We start from the raw sequence: 8,545 nt of genomic DNA on the forward strand, positions 1-8,545 counted from the left end.
ATAGTGGAGTTTTCTTAGGTTTCCTCTAAATATCTTGTTAGCAAAATATATCGTTGAGGTTAGAAGTGATTGAACCAAAAAGTGGTGGATTAATTATTTTTGTGGGCACTTTAGACACAAGAAAATTTCAAGGTAAAAGAAAAAAGAAAAAAAAATTATAGCCAAATAGTTGTGATTATAGGTTCTTGGACTGGATTTTTGGAGACAAAGTTTTGCATTAGTGTTGGTCCTCATTAACATAGTTGTTGGGTTTTCGTGGCAACCAAATGAAAAGGGGAAGTTTAATGGACTCGCTTGAACAAGTAAAGAGCATGATAGAAAATAATGGCAAATAATATTTAATGAATTATTTTGAACAATTATTTTGTGAGAACCAAGAAGGAAAGAAATTTCAAAATCACATGTCTTTATTAAAAGTATGAAAATGGAGTAGTGAAGAGATTGAGAGAAAACATAGAGTACTATTTTCTCTCCAGTGGAGTAATAGGTTCTTGATCTTGCTTCTTCCATTCTTTCTTCAGAAGCTATCAAGTGTGCCTCAGGACTGGAGTATCCAGTTCAGACAAAGAGCACTCGCAGAAGAAAATATTTGCAGTAGATATAGGTGATTTATAACCTTAGACAATCTTTTTAAGTCTGTTCAAAATTCTCCCCTACCCCAAACTTCCCTCTTTGAACAGCTTTCTTTGCTTTTCCAAAGACATCCCTTCATTAACTGCTTAAAATTTTGAGAGACATATTCATACGCTCTAGAGATTGCTGTTTGGTTGTGATTTTTGTGTGTTTTATTGTTGTTTTTAAGTGAATTTCAAAAGGTTGTGCAAGTGTTTTACAATTAAATATGTCCATCTAATTGTCTAATGCTCCTGGATCAGAGTCACTCCTTCTATAATTCTCAAGCAACCCTTTGTCCAAGATTTAGTTCAGATTTACCACTTCCTTTATTACATATGTACATTGCGTATTCTAGCTGTACTTGCCCTTTGTTCCATTTTTCATTCATTCTATTTCTTGACTATTGTTCCTCTCTGGTTTCCATTTCCTGATAGTCATTCTGTTAAACTGCCTGTTAATACTTTGAAAGGTTTATATACATTCCATGGAGTTTCACTCCCACATACACTTGAACTTTTGTCAGCTTATATTTCCATAATTCATTCATCTGCAATAACAATTTGCAAGACTGGAGATGTTAAGCACTTAGACATGATTTTATTCTCATTCATTTGGAAGATTAATCTTTAATCAATAAGAAAGTTTAAAAATTGCTTAGAATTTATTCCTAACTACCAGTTTTTTTATAAATAGCTTTGGACAATGGTGTGTGATTATTTTATTTTGCATAGTATAATTTTTTCTGCTACCTATAAGTTTTGGAAAAGAAGAAAACTAAAATTTACTTCTTAGAGGAATATGACAGAAATAGAAGACAGATTTTATGTTTGTCACATCTCTCATCAGTACCCATATTCAAGATTTAAAATCATATTTCTTACTATGTTAGACAGATTGGGAAAACATAAAACAACACATGATAGGGCAGTTATTAGTGACTTTTTGAAATGTACCTTCTTATTTGATGAAATTTACTTTGTTAGCTAATATTTGGGTTTGATATATGGGAGGCTGATCTATTTAACACATTTCTGGAAGGCACCCACTAAACAACACAAATTGTGAGGGGTACTATTTCTACACTTTAAAGAATGGTTTAACTTGTTTGGTATTAGTGCTGGGTACGTAAATCAACTCTTGTTACTTGCTCCCTACACTTGAAAACATTGTAATGTCACTATCATCTACTTGTCAAGGGTTATTTTGGCAAATGTGATTTTAAATAGTTTAGTTGAAAATGAATATACTTCCAGGAGATTAAATGTATGTTATCATTGGTTTGAGAATGACAACATTTTTTATACTACAGAACCTAGTTTACTGAAATACCAGTGTATTGAAGCACTAAGGATCTTCACAGTTAATATTTTTCTAAATGATATTTGACCTCTAAATCAAGTATTCCTAGCCTTGGTAGACCAATTATGGATCTATCATTACAGAAACTATTTTTGGGGGGAGTCCAGTCGTGGGGACTGATCTTTGGGCCTGGGCACTGTCCCTCAGCTCTTCAGCTCAAGGCTAGAGCTCTACCACTTGAGCCACAGCCCCACTTCCGGCTTTTTTTCTTTTTGCTTATGTGGTGCTGAGGAATCGAACCCAGGGCCTCAGGCATGCAAGGCAAGTGCTCTACCACTGAGCCACCTTCCCAGCCCTACAGAAACTATTTTTTTGGCTGCACTGAAATCTTTCATTAATCATTAGGAGAGGGGTACTAAAAATAATCTTGTTCATTTGTGATTTTGTTCACTCATATGGGCTGGTCATCAGTAAATTGAAAGTTTGAATTACAGTACTTTCTCTCAGATTTTGTGATCTCATCTTTCATTTTAAGTTGCCTTGCATTTCACAATTGATTTCTGCTAATTCTTGTAAGGAATTGGGGTCCAGAAATAATGTAGGAAATGAGAAATTTATTTGAGTTTTCAATTATTTTCTAGAAAGATTCACTGTGTAAAATTTAAAATCAGCACATATAAATATAAAATATATAAGTACATATAAAATAAAAATTGTTTTGCATTATTGTGTTGTGGTTAGGGAATCAAAAGCAACTCTGTTTTGGGGCGTTTTTTTGGGTCCGGTCGTGGGGCCTGAATTCTGGGCCTGGGTGCTGTCCCTCAGCTCTTAAGCTCAAGGCTAGCACTCTACCACTTGAGCCACAGCGCCACTTCCGGCTTTTTTCTTATGTGGTGCTGAGGAATCCAACCCAGGGCCTCAAGCATGCAAACCAAGTGCTCTACCACTGAGCCACCTTCCCAGCCCCAGCAACTCTGTTTTAAAGTATTATTCCATTATCTCTACCTCAGGTTTTGGTAGAGTTAGACTTAAAGCTTTACCATTTGTAGATTTACAGCCTAGAGGCAAGAAGAAACACTATGATTAAAACATTACCAATTTCAGGCCTAATATCAAGGAGAAATATATGGCCTTCTTCAGGAGCTATGGAAATATTTGGTGATAGAAAATCAGTAGTGTAAATTCCTGCCAGATTGGATGATGCACAGGCTAGAACAGTAGGTAATCATGCATATGAACAATTTTTTCACCTTCTTGGCTTTAGCTACTTTTGAAATGATAAGTATAATAAACACTTATATTTTGATAAAATATCTTCCATTCTGAAAAATTCTGTCTGAACTGTTCATCTCTCTATGATTCCTTGTAACTAAGATTAGTTTTGTTCCAGTAAGACAATCTATGCTGTCAGGGTAAGATATTCTGGTTGGTCTGTTCCTACATGGAAGAAGGGTAAAGGTTCAGGTAGACATTTGTCCCAGCAAGACCTCATTTGGGAAATTTTAAGATGCAGAAGTTTAGAAGTAGCTCTTAAGCAAGTCTTACTTTGAATCCATTAGCTCTACAAAGCTAACTGAGTTGATAAATAAGTACTTGAATAGCCATCACCTTTGGACTTAGCTGAAAAGGTTTCAAAGTATGATTAAATTTAAAATGAAAATGACAAAATAGACATTGACAAAAAATTGTAAATGTGAGTAATCGACCAAGCGATATGTTTTTTCCACTATACACAGAATTTTAGAGAAATAAGATCAATAGCATTTTTAGGAACAATAAGGGTTCCTTGTTACAAATAGGGAACCATGGATAGATGCCTGTATAAAGATTGCATCATTAAGTACTTAAATTTAGAGGGTAGTACATGCTTCAGAAGCAGGTCTACCCAAATTTCAATACAGAGATTAACATGGCACATGCACAAAGATGATATGAAAATTTGTGAAGTATTCCATATTTTTTCATTCTTCTGATGCAAGAAATGAAAAACAGTTATTAAAAAGTTAATTACAAAAAACAAGTGTAACAATACATGTAATTTATAGAATTAAAGGTTAGATTGACATCAGTGTATTAATTCTTCACCTTAGAAAGGCCTTTACATAGCATAACCTTTACAAAACTAGAAATTAGATAACATTGTAATTTTATCCCAAAGAAATAAAATAATATAAGGACCTAGGAAAAAAAGAAATCTTAAACTTCTTCTATATGGAATGCAGTCTGAAAGGACACATTTATTAATGAACCTATACATTATATAACAATGTAGAATTCCAATTATTATATCTAGGAGCGAATGAAATAGATTATGGATATTATACAAACACAGACATACTTTTTTTCAGAAAACTACCAAGAAAACTTTAGTTTCTATACTATTCATTTCAACAGAGAAGTTAAAATTATTTCTGATTTTAAAAAATCACAAACTGCAGAAATCATTATAGATGTATACAAACAACTCTTTAATACATTTTGACATAAAAGTCAGGCAATTCTCTTGAAAGAATACCATGGAATCCATGAATTTTTAAAGTAAGATATTGCTGTTGCTTTGTATTGTGAAAAAAAATTTAAGGGACACAAAGGATGGACTGGCATTTTTGAAATTTAAGAAACTTAACCAAACCATTACAACTTAGGAGAACAATTTGTACAGCCTTCCACAACTTCAAAAAGGTAGTGATACATACTTATCCTTTTGTGGCAATATTAAATGCAGTTTCATCCAAGTTGATCTTCAGACCTGGTTTGATATAATGGTTCAACAGAGTATCTTTTCTATTTCTATTCCCAGCAGCAAGATGCAAGGCAATCAAGAGGCCTTTAGTTTGGGTATTGGTATCTGCATCATGATGAATTAAGAAAGAAGCCACTCTAGTATTATTGCACATATAAGCACTGTGCAGGGTTGTGAGCCATTCAGAGTTATTGCATGAATATCTGCCTTGAGCTACCAACTCATAGACAAAGTCTAAGTGGCCACTCTAGGCTTCCCAATGAAGAGGGGTATACTCATCTCATCCCTAGTATTCATCTGGGTGGCCTTTTTGGAAAGTAGTCTACAAGCCATAGTAAGCCGATTAATTTCAGCATCCCAAAGAATAAATTTGCTTGGATCCTACTCCATTTTTTTCTTGCAATTGATACCATTTATCACTTTTTCATCTTGTTCCTGGTCTTCGTCAGAATTGCCTAACCAGAGATTTTGAGTGCAAGTGGGAATGAGATGTCCATGTATTTCACCAAGACTTCACAATGGTTGAACTGGTCAGAAAAATCTGGTGAATTTCCTGCATATGTTTTTTCACCATGATTTAATTTCTCTTTTTCCATTTTTACTATTTTGAATTATTCTAACTGGATAGTAGAGAATTGATAGAGAGCAGAGAAATGATTTTCCTCAGTATTCAAAAGTACAGACTGAAAATGAGGACCAGTGGGGTCTTCATGTGCAGCTTATTCTAGGAATGAGAAAATAGGAAACAATGCCTTCTATGTCAATGATTTGGGAAATACCATGTTATAGTGTAAAAGAAATCACTATTCAATATAAAGGCTTTAAGAGCTTTCTAATAGCTTTGTAAAGTTGGTATCTAACATTAGAAAAAATGTATAATCCAGTAGTAAAATAGAAGTCCTTTGTATGACTACCTAAATTCTTGTTTTTTTTTTAAATAGCTATACCATTCTGAATTTTTTTAAAATTTTTATTGTGAACATACTGTACAGAAGGGTTAAAATTACATGGGCAAGATAATGACTATATTTCTTATCAAGCATTGTAGCCTCCTCCTTTGTTTACTCTTCACAACCCTTCCCAGCCTCCCCCTACTTCCCACCCAAACCTACCCACACACCAAAGTTGTAAAGTTCGTTTTCGACATGACAACTTGTACTTCTCATTGTTGCAACGGATCCATCTGTATCCTTATTTAAACGAATTGTTTTTCCCCATCCCCTCTTCAAATTATACCGACATCAAATACACTGAAAGCAGGGGTTATACTGTGGTGGAGGAACATAAAAAGCAACAAAGAAATAATCTTTTATATGTGTTAGAAACAACTGCATGAAAGAAAAAAAAAACTTTTAAATACATATCTAAGGGTTCATTTTCCTAATATCACCTTATCCGACCTTCTCTGATTGACTCATACATATACTAGATATTGAAAATAAGGGAAACCGTGGGGCCTATGATTCATTGGGCTTGGCTTACTTCACTTAATATAAATATTTGCAAGTCTTTCCATTTCCTAACAAATGGGGAAATGTCATTCTTTCTGATGGAGGCATAGAATTCCATTGTGTATATAAACCACATTTTCTTGATCCATTCATCTACTGAGGAACATCTGGGTTGGTTCCATATCTTAGCTATGGTAAATAATGTTGCAATAAACATAGTTGTGCTGTTAGCTTTAGTGTGGTCTTGTTTGTAAACATTTGGGTAAATGCCCAAAAGTGGGATTGCTGGGTCATAGGGGAGCTCTATGTGAAGTCTTTTCAGGAACCTCCATACTGCTTTCCAAAGTGGTTGAACAAGTTTACATTCCCACCAACAATGAAGTAACGTTCCCTTCTGTACACATCCCCTCCAGCATCTGTTGTTGTTAGAGTTCTTGATTTTTGCCATTCTAACTGGAGTGAGGTGCTATCTCAATATTGTTTTGATTTGCATTTCTTTTATGGCTAGGTATGTTGAGCATTTCTTCATGTGTCTATTGGCCATCCTTCTTTCTTATTCAGAGAAGTTTCTCTTTAAGTCTTTCGCCCACTTATATAATAGGGCAGTTGTTTCTTTGAGGATTTGTTGTTGGGGGATTTAATTTTTTGAGTTCCAAGTATATTTTAGATATAAGACCCTTGTCTGTTGTATGGCTAGTGAAGATCTTCTCCCAATCCGTGGGCTTTCTATTGATCTTGCTAGCTATGTCCTTTGCCATGCAGGAGCTCTGCAACTTTATGCAATGCCATTTGTCCAACCTTTCTTTGATTTGTTGTGTTTCGGGGTCTCTATTCAGAAAATTTCGGATTGAGCCAAGGAGACATAGGGTTTCTCCTATTCCCCTGCTTTGACTTCGAGGTCTTTCTTCCATTTGGAGTTGATTCTGGTGCAGGGTGATATATAAGGATCTAGCTTTATTTTTCTACAAGTAGTTAACCAATATTGCCAGCACCATTTAGTGAAGAGGCTGTCTTTCTTCCATTCTATTGTTTTAGCTCCCTTATCGAAGATTAGATGGCGATAGGTCTGTAGGGTCATTTCTGGGTTTTCAATTCTATTCCATTGGTCCTGAGGTCTGTTCGTATGCCAATACCAAGCAGTTTTGATTACTATGGCTTTATAGTAGAGTTTGAAATTTGGTATTGATATTCCGCCAGCAGTGTTCTTTCCGTTGAGGAGCGTTTTTGCTATTCAGGGTCTTTTATTGTTCCATATGAATTTTTGGATTGCCTCTTCTATTTCCTTGAAGAATGAGGGTGGAATTTTGATAGGTATCGCGTTGAATTTGTAGATAGCCTTGGGAAGTATTGCCATTTTCACGATGTAAATCTTTCTAATCCAGGAGCATGGGAGGTTTTGCCGTTTTTTAAGTTCTGTGTTGATTTCCTTTTTCAAGATTTTAAAGTTTTCATCATAGAGGTCCTTCACTTCTTTGGTAAAGTTAATTCCTAGGTATTTTATTTTTTGTGGGGCTATTAAAAATGGAGTTGCTTTCCTAATTTCAGCCACACTTTTCTCATTGTTGGCATACAGAAAAGCCATTGATTTTTGGAGGTTAATTTTATAACCTGCTACTTTGCCAAAGTTTTGAATCAGCTTGAGTAATTTGGGAGTGGAGTCTATGGGATTCTTTAAATACAAGATCATGTCATCTGCAAAGAAGGAGAGTTTTGTTTCTTCTTTCCCTATTTGATCCCCTTTATGTCTGCATCTTGTCTTATTGCTGTATCTAGGCATTCTAATACTAGATTGAAGAGAAATGAGGAAAGTGGGCATCCTTGTCTTGTTCCTGAGTTAAGAGGAAATGGCTTTAGTTTTTCACCATTGAGTATAATGCTGGCTGTAGGTTTGTCATATACAGCCTTTATTGTATTGAGGAATGTTCCATGGATTTCTAATTTTTCCAAAACCTTCATCATAAAGGGGTGTTGGATCTTGTCGAATGCTTTTTCTGCATCTATTGAGATTACCATGTGGTTCTTATTGTTGCTCCTGTTGATGTGATGAATAATTTATTTGATTTGTGTATATTGAACCAGCTTTGCATCCCTGAAATGAATCCTGTTTGATCATGGTGTATGATTTTTTGGATGAATTGTTGAAGTCGATTGGCCAAAATTTTGTTGAGAAGTTTTGCATCAATGTTCATCAAAGAAATGGGTCTATAGTTCTCTTTCTTTGATGAGTCCCTGCCTGGTATTGGGATGAGGGTTATGATTGTTTCATAGAATGTGTTCAGTAGTGAGCTTTCTCTTTCAATTTCATTGAAGAGTTGGAGGAGTATTGGTGTGAGCTCTTCTTTGAAGGCCTTGTAAAATTCCGCTGTAAAACCATCTGGTCCTGGACTTTTCTTAGCTGGGACGTCTCTTATTGCTCTTTCTATTTCAGTGCTTGATA

General features: G+C 35.0%; 1 pseudogene; it reads left to right on the plus strand.

The window, feature by feature from the left end:
• Positions 1-3,778: 3,778 nt before the first annotated feature.
• Positions 3,779-3,875, plus strand: LOC138830268 (U6 spliceosomal RNA; annotated as a pseudogene).
• The last annotated feature ends 4,670 nt before the right edge of the window (positions 3,876-8,545 follow it).

This window comes from Dipodomys merriami, unplaced genomic scaffold (assembly GCF_024711535.1).
Source record: "Dipodomys merriami isolate MVZ:Mamm:240054 unplaced genomic scaffold, mDipMer1.0.p SCAF_187, whole genome shotgun sequence".
Lineage (NCBI taxonomy): Eukaryota > Metazoa > Chordata > Mammalia > Rodentia > Heteromyidae > Dipodomys > Dipodomys merriami.